This window comes from Acomys russatus, chromosome 2 (genome assembly GCF_903995435.1).
Source record: "Acomys russatus chromosome 2, mAcoRus1.1, whole genome shotgun sequence".
NCBI lineage: Eukaryota > Metazoa > Chordata > Mammalia > Rodentia > Muridae > Acomys > Acomys russatus.
The window spans coordinates 13,679,066-13,695,909 of record NC_067138.1 but is presented as its reverse complement, the minus strand read 5'-3'; positions in this window follow the sequence as shown (position 1 = coordinate 13,695,909).

Here is a 16,844-nt window from a genome sequence, read left to right as displayed (position 1 = left end):
TCAAAATTATTGAAAAAGTTCACTATTGAATAGATTCATATTGTTATTTGCAACTTGGAAATGGAGTAAATTTAGGCGCATTACTCATTTCCTAAACTTATTAATTCTTAAATGCATGAGTTTGTCAACCTTGGTTTCCTGATAATTTTGAGCATAAAATGAGAGCATGTATATACAACATTGGGTATATAGCTAGCCACACTGTACACTTAATAAATAAGAATTATTACAAATGCATGTTGTGTGATTTCCTTTAACCTCCAACCCATGTTAATAGAATACAGATTATAGACATCAGGTTTCAGCATTAGTATAGTCTCTGAAATGTTGTTTTATAATAGTTTCTGCACCACAATATAACAGTGTCTTGACCAGAATAGTCTGGGCAAGGGAGCTTTTAGTAAATCAAAAGGCTTTCATTCTAGCCATATGAAGCTTGTTGACATAAGCACTTTCCTCTTTGTTTTATGCATATCACACAGTATAAGTTGAAGATTGTAGCATGTGGCTGGTGGACATACCTGCTTAAATACACTTGTGTGCTACTTGCTTCAGCATCATAATTACTAAGTATTAAATTCAGCCACAGAAATATTTTTGAGATGGCTAATATAAATACAAGGATTGAGAAGACTTTAAGAAATTCATACACTGTTATAAAATAGCATTTCAGATGATATACAACTGCTCATTCCTGAATCTATTATTTCTTAATAAATTAATTAATATAATATGTATACTCTTTTCTTATTATTGAATATACATTTCCTTATAACATTGAGACTCAATAAAATTGTCATGGAAAGACAAGTTACTAAAATGTAAATTGTGTCTCAATTACAACATTTTCTGAAGCTCTTCACCTCACCTCTTATTCCAAAAGTTAGTCCTCTGTTTTCCTTTGCCAGAAGGAAAACAATGTTAAAGACAAAGTCTGTTTTACAAAACTCTTTATTCATAGCTCATAGAAGCCACCTTAATTGAAAATTGTATGTTATGTTCTTTAGGTGGGTGGACATAGAAGAAAATAAAAAAAAAATGGAGAAGAAATGAAGTAATATCCAAAGGGAGAAAGTTGATTCTTAATTTCTTTTTTAATTTCCTGAGAACCAGAGTAGAAACTCCAGCAAGTTTGGTGCTTCTGTAGTGTGGTCTACATTTACAGCCTTCTTTGAGTATCTTGGCTACCGTGTGTTAACTGGAATAAGGGACAGTACCTAGTTCCAGAACTTACCATCATAGAAAAGCAACTGGCTTGGTGATACTGACCTTATGTTAGGCAGCTGTTGGGATATGAAACACTTTCATTGTGAGGGTCTTGTGCTTGAGGGATACTGTCTGGGTTGTGAATGTGCTCTGAAGGATGAGAGCCTAGGTAGGAGGACACCCACTTTTTCTGCATGCCCAGAAGTGTATTCTAAGTTCATTAGTAAAAATCACAGGGCACAACAAAATGATTGTATCAACTAATTCTGGACAATGATGTTCAGTGTTGAATCAGACCATTTTCTGCTTTGGTGTTTCAGAATAGCTTCTAAGTCTTTGCACTACTTAGACCCACTCAACCTGTGTCTCTTAACTACAAATATAGAGAGACACAAGTACAAAATATCTGGACTGGAATTATAAGACTGGGCAGTTCTTGAGAAGGACAGAGAATACTGCTAGATAAATATGTCATACTAAAATCTATAGTGATAAAATTTTAAATTAAATAACTACATAAGTTACCCAATACAGTTCTAGTAGACTCTAATAGAACTTGTATTTTTTCATTTGTTTCTTAAAGTTGAATATACCACTATTAAATAAGTTATTAATGATTTGGTCCAGATTTTATATCGTTATTCTCTATTTAGTAGCAATATTATAATATCTATTGCATACCATGCAGATGTTCCCGAGCTTAGAGTAGGCTTATATCCCAGAAAACCCCAAAGCTGAAATTGTCCTGAGTGCAAACGAACTTCCTCCCCTTGGTAAGGAAACTCGTGGATCATTTCCTCTCAAGAGCATCTGCAATTCCAGGCACTGAAACCTACTACTACTGCCTAGGATCACCAGGCAATGCTCTAGGGATTATTCCTGGTTGGGACATTGTAAACATTAAAAAAACATTAGAGCATTAGTGATGCATAGCATTTATGATTTTTGACATTATAAACCATAGTTAATGAGGTAAATGAGGAAGTATCTGATAAAGTTCAGACATAAAACCTTGCTTACATATTCATTACCCTCTATAAGCAAAAACTTAAGAAAGAATATTTTGGTACTGTTATTTAATATTTAAATTTGTGCATGTACAGGTAGGCATGAGAAAGCACACATTAATTTTGTACTAAATTTATATGTGCACTCCTAGGCAGGAGTACACAGTAAGCATACACATCCTAGATTATCTTCTTCATGGTCTGTCAGAATATACATAAGGATGTTTTGTCAGTGTTCAGATTATAAAAAGTAGAATACTATGATTTCAAAATTATTTGCATTATTTGAGTGTCTCATACATGTATATAATATGTTTTCATCAAATATACCAAAAAAAAATCTTCTGGTCCAATTCTGAATCTGTTTTCCCACCACTTTCCTCTTCTTGACACCATGTGCCTTGCCTTTCAACTCACTTCATGCTTTCTGGGTGGAGTGGGAGTAAGACATTCTTCTAAAGCACGTGTTGTCTCTCTGGAATCAGATCCCTAAAGCAAATTGGTCCTTGTTTGCCAGAAACAATCAATGCCAAATATCCCTTCAGCTAATGGGTTTCATGAGCCCCACCCCTTCTGTGCTGGGTTTTGGCTAATTTGATTTCACAAAAGTATTGAGATTGTAATCACAGTCACTGTGAGTTCATATGAATAACAGCCTTTCTGTGGCTGAGAGTACTCTTTGCCACTAGAAAGAGCTTGTATCTTGTACCTCTACTTGTATCTCTAATAATCATTATCAAAAATATTTTCTTCATTAGCACAGGTTTATATTAGCAAAATAATTATTTGAATGTATGAATAATATAATTTATAATAAATGTCACTTTTAGGATAAGCATAGTAAATTTAATACAGGGGTTTGCAAATGACACTTAAATATTAGAGTCTATTCTTAACACTATAATTATAGCTTGTTATATCTAATTGATAATCCCATTGAATCTTAGTCTTAGTAAAACAATATTAGGCAAATTATTAGTTTGCTCAAGTTAATCTCTCTATTTATAAAAGATGAACACCAATATTAACCATGTAGATTGAGGCTTTGGATCGTTACATCATCTACATAAAACAGTTAATTATTTGTGATATGTATATGCATTTATATAAAAAGAATAGATGTAGATATTCTACATTAGACTTCTTAGGTTTTGAGTTTGTATTAGTTTCCATTTTCATCAGTTATGATGGAGATGTGTTGCTTATGAATCAGCTTCTTTGATCACCTAGAAATCTAAAAACTGCAAAGCTGAGAGTGAAAAACGTCTGCTATTCATTGATGTTTGGGACTGATTTTCACAAGTCAAAAGACAGAAAGAAACATTTACATGGGGACCCACCTTTTCTTTGCATCATAACAAGGAAACCAGTGTCTGTATCTCAACAATTAAAGAGTCTAGTCATTATGCATGGTTGTTTAAATGCTGGTGCCTGCATCTGGGTATTATGATTTAAGTATGCTCCTGTGGTAAAATGGTTTATATTACCAGCGTTCATCTAATTGAATCTGACATTTCACATTCCTATGTATATAATGCATCAACTTAGACTATCTGATTAATAAAATACATCTACTACTTGCTCTATTTCCTACTCCCCCCCCCCTTTTTTTTTCTTGGAAGGCACCAAAAAGAAATTAAATACCTCGAACCTTTTCACCTTAGTGATTTTTGTAATCTATACTTTAGAGGACAGCAATTTCTCTATTTTCCTTTTTAAGTGTAACCTTACTTTCTGAACTATGAGTATCACTTGCAGCTCACATATCTATTAAGGAATAGAATAATGGACTGTAGATTAACCAAATGCACGTGGAACATACACATTTTGGAAGTTATAAGTCACAAAGTGCAGGACTCTGACTTTGAACTTGAATATTTCAGGTATAATTGTAGCCTAATTGGAGGATCGTGTTGCTCTTTTATTTTCAAGCTTCAGGACTAATGAAAGATAATTATGCCATAAACCTGGAGACATTCCCTTTTAATAGTATACCAGATTTCCAACATTCAATACCTTTCTTGGGCAGGCCCATACCCTCGGAGTCCTTGACTACTTAAATCTACAAAATGGTAAAGCTTTTACCTTCTGCTCATATATGTTTATGTTTATAGAAGGCTGCATTAAAAGTCTGACTTTGTTAAAAATCACATCTAAGAAAGAGCACATAAGCTTGTCCAGAAGATAGTGATGAAATTCAACAGATCAAGTAATTACATTTCAGTTGAAATGAAAGAAAAAAAGCTGGTTCCAGCCAGTCATATCCTATGACATGTAAGCAAACCAAAACACTAAAATTCTGGTCCATTTTGGACATAAAATAACAATAGAATGTGTATTGAATTGGTTTATTACACTGACACAGATAACAAAATATACTCTGAATTTCTAAAATAGAACTTTTGGGAAGCTTTATATGGTGATTGTGTTAAGGTAGATGAATCATGACTGGACTTGACCTAGGACCCATATCAAGTGAAAAATCTTTTCAAAAAGGCAGATATGGTCCCTGTACATGCCCACATCTGGAATGTCATTCATTGTCTCACTCTTTCTCATCTCATAACTTTGGGTCATATTAAAATTTGACTTTTTTGTGAATATATATATATATATATATATTTGTATGCATTTATATATATATGTATAATTTATATTCATATCTCATCATCTATTATGTTTGTTTGCATGTATGTATGCTCACTGAGTTTGTGCCTGCAGAGGTCATAGGGCATTTGTTCCCCTGATAATTAATCTATAGACCATTGAGAGCTACCATGTGGGTTCTGTAAAACAAACCCCATGTCCCATGCAAAAACAACATATTTTCATACACACTGATCCTTCACTCCAAGCAAATTGTGAGAGTTTGATATAAAAAATATATCACATGTAAGATGCCTAGCACCTACCATATTCTCCTGGCAACCTTGCAATAAATAAGTACCCTTCTTGAGAAGCAATAATGTCCTAATTTTCAGACAGCTTTATGTGTCTTTATTCAAGTATTATTGGCGATTGTCAGACACTACTTTTAATGGCTCAGTAGAAAGGACACAATATCACTTTTGTGGTTTTCTTCTAAAAATGCAGGGCTTGAATCTAATAATGAGAAAATATTATAAAAGCCCAAATTGGGGGACATTCTACAAAACAAATAGTCTGTATCTTCAAAATGTCAAAATCATAAAATATTGAAAGTATAAGTAAATAGGAACTTAGAATATCATATAGATTAGAGAAGATCAAAGGTGGATGAGCACTTAATGAATTGTGTAATTTGGCTTTGGAATACACATAAAGAAATTGAAAAAAAATTTGTTATAAATCAGTCAGGATGCTCATGCTTCTTCCATTTCCTCATATATTCACTGGATATGCTCTGTGTCCTATGTGTTTGTGACCTTATTGGTTTTTGTTTATACATTATGGTTTCAATTTTTTATGGGTCTATATTTTTTCTTTTTTTCGTGTGTGTGTGTGTGTGTGTGTGTGTGTATGTGTGTGTGTGTGTGGGTGTGTGTGTGTGTATCTGTATATGTAGGTGTTTTTCTTCATTTTTGTTTCATTTTTTGGCTTGTTTCCTGCTTGTTTGTTTTATTTTGCTTTGTTTTGTTATTTGCTTCTTTGTTTTCTAGAGAGAGAGAGAGAGAGAGAGAGAGGAGGTGAGGAGGTGGGTTATGTGGAGATGAAGGAGGATCTGGTAAAAGATAAGGTACACTTTCCTGGTAAGTGAAGACTTTCGTGGGACATGTCCCTTGGGCTAGTCTACAGATATAAATGAGTATATATCATTTGAGTCTTTCTGCTTCTGGGTTATCTCACTCATTATGATCATTTCCAGTTCAATCCATTTGTCCACAAATTTCAGGAATTCCTTGTTTTTAATAGCGGGGTAGTTAGTATTCCATAGTGTAAATGTACCACAGTTTCTTTATGCATTCTTCTACTGAGGGACACTTAGGCTGTTTCCATCATGTGGCTATTATGAATAAGGCTGCTATTGGGACTGTAGGTGAGAGAAGAATGGGAGAAAGGGGAAGTAGAAGGATTCTGAGGGTCCTAGAAAACTACAAGAAGAACATTATGATGGGCTGATCTGGGCCCAGGGGTCCTGATCAAACTAGGACACCAGCCAAGGACAATACATGCAGTAAACTTTGAACCCCTACACAGACCTAGCCAATGGACAGGACATTCTCCACAGTTGAGTGGAGAGTAGGGTCTGACTTTCACATGAACTCTGGTGCCCCATATTTGACCACGCCCCCTGCATGGGGAGGCCTGGTGGCACTCAGAGGAAGGATAGCAGGCTACCAAGAAGAGACTTGATACCCTATGAGCATATACAGGGGGAGGAAGTCCCCCTTAGTCACAGTCATAGGGGAGGGGAGTAAAGGAAAATGGGATAGAGAGAGAAATGGGAGGATACAAGGGATGGGATAACAATTGAGATGTAATATGAATAAATTAATAAAATATATTAAAAAGAAGATAAGGTACAGAAACCTGTGATCACATTATATTACATGATAAAGTTATATGAAAATATAGCCATTAAATATGATTATATTATACGAATACAATTTTTTAATAAAAAAGTAATCTATTTGTTTTTGTAATATAGTTTTACCAACAACCTTGATGGAAATGTTGGTAGAAGGTTGAAGGAAAAGCAGAGAATGTCAAAGAAAGAATGAAATAAGAAACACAAGCAGCCTTAAAAAAAGAATAATTTTTCAAATTCATTCATGAATAGAAATAAATAAAATCTTTTCTCCAGTGTATCTGAAATTTATATTTGACTTTGAAATATTTGTGTGTTTTTACTATTCTTCATAACCCTTTCACTAATTAATTTAAAAAATATAAGGCCTCTATGGCATTGTGATTAATTGTTTACATATTGAAAAAGCATGTAATTTACCAACATATTTTTACACATGTGGTAGTATCCTTTAATCTTTTCTTATGCAGAAAGAATTATACACCCAATTCTATTTGAAATTACACAATGAGCTTAAATTCTGAACCTCAATTCCCATGAACACTTAAATTTTATGATTCATAGTTAATACTTTTCATTCATAATCACCATTCTTTTAAAACATCAAAATGAAGTCATCACAATAAAACAAAAATAATAGTCACAATAAAGCTTTAAATATAACCTATGTTTTAGCTATAAGGTTAAGTTTCTAATGTCAGAAGTTACATTTATAGTTCATAGTTAGTTAGACATGCAAATATTAAATTACATACTATAATTCACAAATGCTATTGCTGAAATGACTCACCATATTTGAATTATGCAGAGTAAATTTCTTCTAAAATTACAACACATACATGTGAGAACTGTTTAATTCTCTTTTCTGTACTTTGTGTGGCTTATTCTACTTATAATAAGCTTGTTGAGTTCTTTGTATATTGTAGATATACCCTTTTTTCTGATACAGGATTGATAAAGATATTTTTTATTGTGTATGCTGGCTCTTCATGGTGTCATTTCCTGAATCAGTTCTTTTTAGTTTCATGATTTCTCTTTTGTTATTTGTTGGTCATTGGTCTTTATGCCTGTGCTACATGAATCCTGCATCTATATTCAAAAGGTTATCAGCTTCCCAAGTGAGAAGATGACAGGGACAGTTTGCTACCTGAACAGTCACCCAAAACTCTCTATAACATTGCAACATTTTCAGCCTTCTGTACCAAAATATATGACAGACATAGGTGTTAGCAGGGAACTATTGAGGACTTGCTTACCCGGTCTTGGCAGTTTGTCGACTCTGCCTGCATCCAAGCTTCCCCATTTTTAGGCAGAATTCTATCTGTGATAGAAATGAGAATATTTTGCCCAGTTGCTTGTTTGTCACATTTGAAGCCATCTCTATAAGGAGGTTCTTTGATTTTCATCTTCTTCTTTGAGATAGGCTGGTTTTTGCTAGGAGTTAAATTGTCTCATTTTCAATGAATCTTTAATATAATTAAGATATCTTTAACAGCCACATTCTGTATGTCTGTGAGGTTTTTGACGGCCTTATCTTCAGCAGTTCGAATCACGTACCAAGACTCACAGCCAAACATTTGGCAATACATAGGGTGTCATGTGGAAAAGTGAGGGGAAGGGTAGAAGGACCTGGAAGTTACAGGAGCTCCACTAGAAGACCAACAGAGCCAACGAAACAGGTTCGAGAGCGACTTGTTCAGACTGAAGCCCCAACCAAGGACCTTGCATGGGCTGGAACTAGGCCTCCTACACAGATATAGCCAATGGGCAGCTTGGCTTCCATGTGAGTCCTCTAGTAAGGGGGTAGGAGATATATCAGACATGATATATCAGCCCTGGCTGGGCTTCCTCACCAGGCCACAGGAGAATAGCATGCACTCAGTCCTGTTGCGACTTGATATGCTGGGGTGGTGCCCTCCTTCTCTGAGGACTAAGGGAGAGAGTATAGGGGGAGGAGGGAGGAAAAGTGGGACATGTCAGAGAGAACAGGTGGGGCTACAATCTGGATGTAAAGTGAATCAATTAATTAATTGAAAGAAAGAAGAAAGAAGTAGGTAATTTTAAAAGTAACAAGAAGATATTAATTTTGCAGGTCCAGGGAAACTGTTATAAGAACATCAACAGAAATTTCAGCTATTCCTCAGGACAAAAAGAATGAGGTACTATGGCCAAATTTCTAAAGATAACAAAACCTACCAAAGTGAATTTCTTATTTTCCAAAGTGTTCTTCAACATGGAAAGACAGACCCTTTAAGAGGTGTAAAGAATCTGGTAGAGCTCTTTTTCAGTAGGCTCAACTTGCAAGAAAAACTAACAAGTATAGAACATTTTACAATTACAATATTGTAAATAACTTTAGGAATACTAAATGTTAGTGGATATAGCATAAAATAGTTATGTGTGAGATCAATGACATAAAGAATAATGTATAGAGAGTCAAAGTATAATGATTTTTGTTTGAGATTGAATTTAACTTGTTGTCTGCTTAAGGCAGGTTTTTTTTTATCATTTAGTAATGATAATACAGATTATACTCAACATCATTATGATAATAACAAATCAAATGCATAAGATACAAAAAGGTAGTAAAATGGAATAAAAATACAGCTTTCAGCAAGATATAAACAAAACGGAAAAATCAAGATGCAAAAGAACTTTATGGAAGGCAGAAAAATAGTTGAAATTTCTTAGAAGTAGTTGCCAAGAAGAGACTTGATACCCTATGAGCATATACAGGGGGAGGTAATCCCCCTCAGGAACAGTCATAGGGGAGGGGAATAATGGGAAAAAGGGAGGGAGGGAAGAATGGGAGGAAACAAGGGATGGGATAAACATTGAGATGTAACAAGAATAAATTAATAAAAATAAATAAATAAATAAATATAAAATGGTTACTGTTATATTATATATAATTTAAATACATTAGATATATGTATTATGCTATAAGTATTATATTATATATAACATAACTATGTACTTACTATATGCTATATTAATAATATAGAATCTAAATATATAAATAAATATATAAACTAAAATATTTTTACATAAAATTATCTTTCATATAAAATGGTTAGTATTTCCAATAAAGAGATTTACAGTAGTCATGTGAATATATATATATATATATATATATATATATATATATATATAGGTATACACAAATTCCTATAAAAAATCATGATACAAAAAGAGAAAAAGGATCTTATTCAAAGGATAAATTCACCCAAGAGATAAACTACTATAAACACAGATGCTCTACAATCCACAAAGTTAGCACTGATGAACGTGAGTGCACAGGTAGACTGCAACACAATAGCAATAGGAGAAAGCCAATATAAATCTCCAGTAATTGACATAAAGTCTAGACAAGATTCTCGATAATGAAGCATTTAACTTTCATGAAAGTTCCTAATTTCTGTGGGAACAAAGGCCTTCATGAAGGGTAAAAAAGACTCTAAATAAACTAATTTTATACCCAAGAAAATTATAGAACTAAGAAAAAGAATAAGAACTAAGCTTAAGGTCAAGAACATTAGAACAAACCACAAAAAAAGATTAGAAATAAATAAAATATCCTTAGACAAGGAGTAGTGGTGGTGGGAGTAAAAAAGTCCAGCAAGTTTTTAGAATAGTTACCTAAATTGACAGAACTATATGTAGATAAAATATAATAGAAAAATGATGATTTTATAAACTGGACAATATATGATAACTGACACTATAAAAATAAGTATATTAACAAAGCACCTCAAACAACCCCTGATCTCCTTACTAACGAAACCACACGAAGCCTGAGCTGCCCATTGGCTACATCTGTGTAGGGTGCCTAGGTCCAATCCTTGCATGGTCCTTGGTCAGTGCTTAGGCTCAGCAAGCCCTTCTGGGTCCTGTTTCGTTGGCTCTGTTGGTGTTCTAGTGGAGTTCCTTTCACCTCCAGGTTGCTTTTTCCTTCTCCCGACATTTCCACATGACACTCTGTTTTGCCCAATGTGTTTGGCTGTGGGTCTCAGCATCTGTTTGCATCTGCTGCTGGCTGGAGCCTCTCCGAGGATAACTCTGCTACACTCCTGTCTGCAAGCATAGCAGAATATTGCTTAGTAGTGTTAAGAGGCGGTTCTCGCCCATGGGATGGGTCTTGGGTTGGGCCAAGAATTGGTTGGACATTCCCTCAATCTGTGCTCTATTTGCTCTATCTGCTCTATCTTTATTCCTGGACATGTTGTAGGCAGGGTAAATTTTTGGTCGGAGTTTTTGTGGGTGGGTTGGTATTCCCCTCCCTTTGCTAGGAGTCATGTCTAGTTAGATGCTGTCACTATAGTCACTGTGGCCCCTGATACTAGTAGTCTCTCCTAGAGTACTCCACGTATTAACCCTGGAGCCTACCATATCTTAGGCCTCTAGCTTGTCATAGAGATACCCTGGTCTACACTGCCCCAGATCTCCCCATGTCTGTGCTCCACCCTCATATCTCTCTGCAATCACTCTTCTGCCTTTTCCCTCTCTTCAACCACTACCTCTGTCTATTCTATTTCCCCGTCCTGGGTGAGATTTTATCATCCTCCCTTCGATCTTCTTTGTTACTTATCTTCTGTGGGTCTGTGCATTGTAATATGCTTATCCTATATTATATGGCTAGAGTCACTTATAAGTGAGCAATGTCATGTTTGTATTTCTGCATTTGTGTTACCTTAGTCAGGAGGATCTTTTCTAGTTCCATCCATTTGCCTTCAAATTTCATGATTCCTGTTTCCAGGTTTTTGATCACTTCTCCTTGGAAAGACTGCCTTACCAGGCCACATGGGAAGAGGATACACACAGTCCTGATGAACTTGATAGGCTTTCCTGGATGGGAAGGAGGCTCCCCTTTTCTGAAGACCAGGGAAGTGAGCATAAGGGATGGGGGGAGGTGGAGGCTGAGGAGAGAGGAGGGATAGAACTTCAACCAGGACGTAAAGTGAATGAATGAATGAATAAATAAATGAATAAATAAATAAATTTAATACAAAGTATAACACAAATTTGTGCAATCTATAGTTAATAATAATTAATTAAATTGCCTTTATCTGCTCATTTTAAAAAAGTGCCTCTGAGTGGATGAATACTTAACATTTTTTCCTGAAAGTAATGGATAATTTCAATAGACATATATTATACAATGTCTGAATTTTGAGGAAAAAAATCTGAAAATAAATTTGATCCAATATGGAACTAAAAAATAATCAATAAAGAAAAATGTGTGTGTATATTGCTTCACCAGTGATTAATACTGAATATTACTGAATAAAATAAAATGATTGACAATCCTTCACAACTTCTTCCTTAAATAAAAATGAGTAAATGCTGCAGAATTAATTCTTGAGGCAAGCATCATACTAATAATATAACAAAGACACAAAAAAGAAATTAAGGACAAAATTACTGTTGACTCAGATGTAAACTTTCTTAACAAATTGCTAGCAAATCAAATTCAAAGGTACTTTGAATGTCTCTGATACCTTATCCACATTTATCTCAGTGTTATGACAATCAACATCTTGTATATATAATCAGGAATTGCACCTGGTAAGACAGATTAGAAGGAGAAAGAAAAACAACAAAACTCTTGATCATCTCAGGAAATACAGACAAGGCACTTCGTAAATTTCAATGATGTTCATGACAAAAATACACATCAAAATTGTTAGAACAATTAGTTACCTTAATGGGATAAATGACTTGCCTGAGAATTCCAGAGATAATGCATATTCAATGGAAATAATCGGAGAGATTTTGATAACCTAGAACACAGGACAAGGATGTCTACTTGACACTTGTATTTCAGGTAGTATCTGAACGGACTGAACTACTGAACAGACAATTAGGTAAAAACAGAAATATGGTTAACTCCAGTAAAAATAAGGGAATACCCAGAGAGCAAATGATATCCTCAGCCATAATCATAAAAGCCTCTCTTCCCAACAAATATTAGTGAATGCAGAGACTCTTGGAAGCACAAAGTGCTGAGAAAAGTCATCCAGGAGTGCTCACCAACAAACCAGATGTTTATACTACCCATGACTTTGGGAACACTGTAGAAAAGCAGACAGAAAGAAAGCTGGTCAAGCAAGAAGGTTTTGTAGTAATATTGTCGCACATGACACAACTTTCACAGTCGCAAATGTACAGCCACTTCAGATGCGTACTTTGGGCCTGCATTAGAAGAGGTCCAGCAGCACTCTGGCATTGGTGAGGTAGGAACTCATAGAGCCCTACCCATCACTGATGAGCTATTTGCTATGGACAAACTCAGTTTGGGTAACCTTCTGTCTCCATTAGGCACCAACGAATAATTCTAACCTAATGGTCATGCATTCTGCACTGGTTAAATTAAGTGGCCCCCCAAAAATAAACCGAAAGCCATGAATCTGGAAAGTAAGTGGTAACAATGTGAGGTTGGAGGAGGGGTGATGATAGTGAGGCTGAGGCTATAAAAGATGGTTTGGGGAAGATATTAATCAGAGCACATTTTATGCATGTATTAAATTGTCAAGTAACAAGAGTAATAATATGTTGAACAGTAATACACAATTAGCACAGAAGCACTTAGGTTTCTATACACTCTGAAAAAAAAATAGTCATTAAGAGAAAGTAAAGTTAAATAATGATGATCTTAAACACAAACAGGTGGGAGGATAGACCCCCCACATTTCTCTGGCCACCTGACTAACTAGTGGCAGTAGCATCCGTAGGCCAGTACACTCCCAGCCTAAGCTTGCCCTACCATCTCTAATGGAGAGGGTAATGATATTACCATTTTCTAATCCTGATTTTCATTCTGGATTCCCTACTATTTGTATTTTATCCACATTCTAATTGTCTACTAAATAGAAATTATTGTGGTGATCATAGCAGAGCTGTCACTTGCTTTTAGATAAGGTTATTTTAGATATTTGCAGTTCTGTAGTTCTGTTTTCCTCAGTGTATTGATGTGATTATTGTTTTATGGAGTTGCTTATCTTTCTGTTTCCACCTCCAGTCAGGTGTTAGTGACTGTTGTGTGTGCACTCCTGGTGCTTATAAAGAGAGCAGCAGAACTTACAGTCTGTCTAGGGATGCCATTTCACACTACTCTCAAATTCACAATACATTTTCCTTTTATTTCTTCACTTTTATATATGCCTAAGTAATTAAGAAAAATCAAAATATTATTTGTTCATATATATATATATTTATTTATATTTACAAGATCTAAATAGCTAAAGCATGTGCATGATAGCTTCTAGAAGTAGTTGAAAATTGGCATAAACAGACAGTTGTTTCATCGGAAGTAACCATCTGCCACAATTAGAATAGATTTTGAAGAAAACCTAAAATCCTCCTTTTTCAGTTCACTAGAATCTCCTAGAACATCCCAGGCATATGTAAAGATGTATAAAAATAAAATAAAATCCTGTAACTTTTGTGTCTCTACAAATAAATTTAAATTAACTAGCTATGTGGTATTTGGTAGCTATGTCAAGGCATCCAAATTAAGCATTTCTAAATATCCGTGATTTTACCATCCAGATGCTTTAACTCACATTCAGTCATGTAACATAAAGTTTCACATGACAAAGTCAAGTGAAGGGCCATCAATGACATTGAACTCAGTCTTTATATAGTATTTCCTTTCCTAATACTATTACACTTACCTTAGAAAATAGATAGAGGTTATTGGTTTTTCCTCAAGGGCAGGAGAATTGGCAAAAGTAAAGGAGAAGAAGCGAATGTATTCTGTTTCAATAATCCAAGAGAGGCATTCTATCTTGAGAGAAATTGATGGAAAATAGAATACTCATTGCAGAGTCTGATTTTGAAAATGATAAGAAGGAAAAGAGAATACAAATTTGAAGGAGTTTTTTTTTTTTTTTTTTTTTTTTTTTGTTCAATAGGAATAATTTTAAGAGAGTCTGATAAGGTCACACTATTTTGAAACATTATATTGTGGACTTTGGAAATAAACTCTATCAGGTACTTAAATGAGACAGAAAAGGATAAGGATGTACATTCTTCAGGGTTCTGTAATGAGGAGAGTACTTTTCATTGTAGTTACCTGTAGAGATGTAAAAGTTTTACCTGAAAAGAATCCATTTGCTAGTTCCCTCTAAGGAGGGTCAGAAGCCATTCACTTCATTTTAAAGAATTTAATGTTAAAATCAGGAAGCATGGATACTCATTGAGTCAGGGCAAATAACAGTTGCTAGTTACAAACTTAATTTTAATGACAAATTATACACTATAGATTTATGTATGTGTTAAGAAAAGAAAATGAGCAACTCAACTAAAAGCATAAATATGAACAGCTATGCAGTTACTGAGTTGGTCTGTGAGAAACCGTCTGTGCTTCCATGCTCCTGAACAAAGCTTTAAAGTCTGTATTTTCATTTCTCTAAGGAAATCCATGTTGTCCTTAATCTACAAACTTAAAATAATGTCCTTATTAACACACTCTTGCTACATTCTCTGTGCACCAGATGCCTGCAGGCAGCTTGGATTGTCTCATGCCATCTGCGCTGCCACGTCTCAGCGTCTCTCTTCTCCTCTCTTTAAATGGCTATGAACTATCTTTTCAAGGCAATGAACTTAGAACGTCACTGTGCTTGTTGCCAGCTGCTCAGCTGCCACACTGGCCTTTTTCCTTATGGAAGGATTATGAACTTTTAAAGCACCATTTACGACAGGCATAGATTATACCTGTTCATAGCAACGCAAAAATCGAGGGTATGTAAGTATCAAAGCTCAATATAAAATTTAAAAGCCTCGGATTGAGAAACCACTCACAGGAAAATACCTCAACATGTTTCATGTGGTCAGTGCAAATTCTTAAATATTTCATGTCTTATCAGTTTATTTTTAATTTTCACAAAAATGCAAGGTACGACAACCTGCCAAAAATCCACACCCCCAAGAAGTAAAACTGAAATTAGTCACCTATACAATGCTGTCTCAATCCAGATTCTACCAGACACTAAATAGTGGAAACTTCATTAGTTAAAGAATTATCTTTTCTATGATTGAAACAACAACAACAACAAAGCAAATCCAAACAAACATACCAAACACAACAGAACAAACAAGTCAGATACACAATAAATAAGAATGTATATTCCGTTTCTTCTGCTCTCCTGAAAGCATTCTGTAGTGGGCCAGTCCCACAGATAATAGAAGGAAACTTTTAAAGCAGAAAGCATTTGTCCAAGCAACTGTGGATGATCAAGAATAGCCTACAGCCCCATGTCTCTCACTGCTCTTTAGAAAGCACAGGATAACAACTATCAGTTTCCACCCTGCTCATGTCTTAAGGAAACCATGTTCGAACTTCTGCATTTTTCTTATCATTGCTTCAAGTAAAGCGGCTCACTCACAGGCCTACCCCTTTCTTTATCTCTGCATACCTGATACTGTATACCTTTGTTTAGAAGCTATGGCTTCTATTAAATTTAATTACTTACCCCTGTGGCTTTAAATTGAGGGTGGCTATAAAACAAAGACGGCATCTATTAAATTTAATTACTTTCCCCTGCGGCCTGCATAGGAAGGGTGGCTTCTATTAAAAACTGCTTGGTATAGGTGTGGCTGTAGAGCAAGGAGGCTTCCAAATGAAGATATACCATCAGTGGTAATAATTAATCAAGGAGAGATGTTAGGTACAAAAGCAATCACATGATAATGCCAGTTCTGAAATGTATTAAATAATCAGACTTCTGAGAGAATTGTCATAATTTATACTCTTATGCTTTTCCAAATAAAAATTATAGGTTACATCTGTGTGGAGGATATAGGATATATTAATGTTCTGTGATGACGGTAAATATTTTGAAACAGCACAAGCGATCAGATAAAGAGCATGGCTCCATGGTTCTTAAAGAAGATTTTTGTCCCATTTTGATAGTAGCTGAATAAAGAAAATGGCTTACAGATTTAGCCATGTATATAGTTTGAAAGTAACAACTGAAAAATGATGTTCATAATCTGAATTGCAATGAAACCAATTATCTGTGCTGTGGTTATTCACAGGGGAATTCTCCTAAAGGTTTAGTATTTCTTAAAAGAAATTAAAAACAGCTGTAAAAATACCATAAAACAAAAATAGCAGCTGCAAA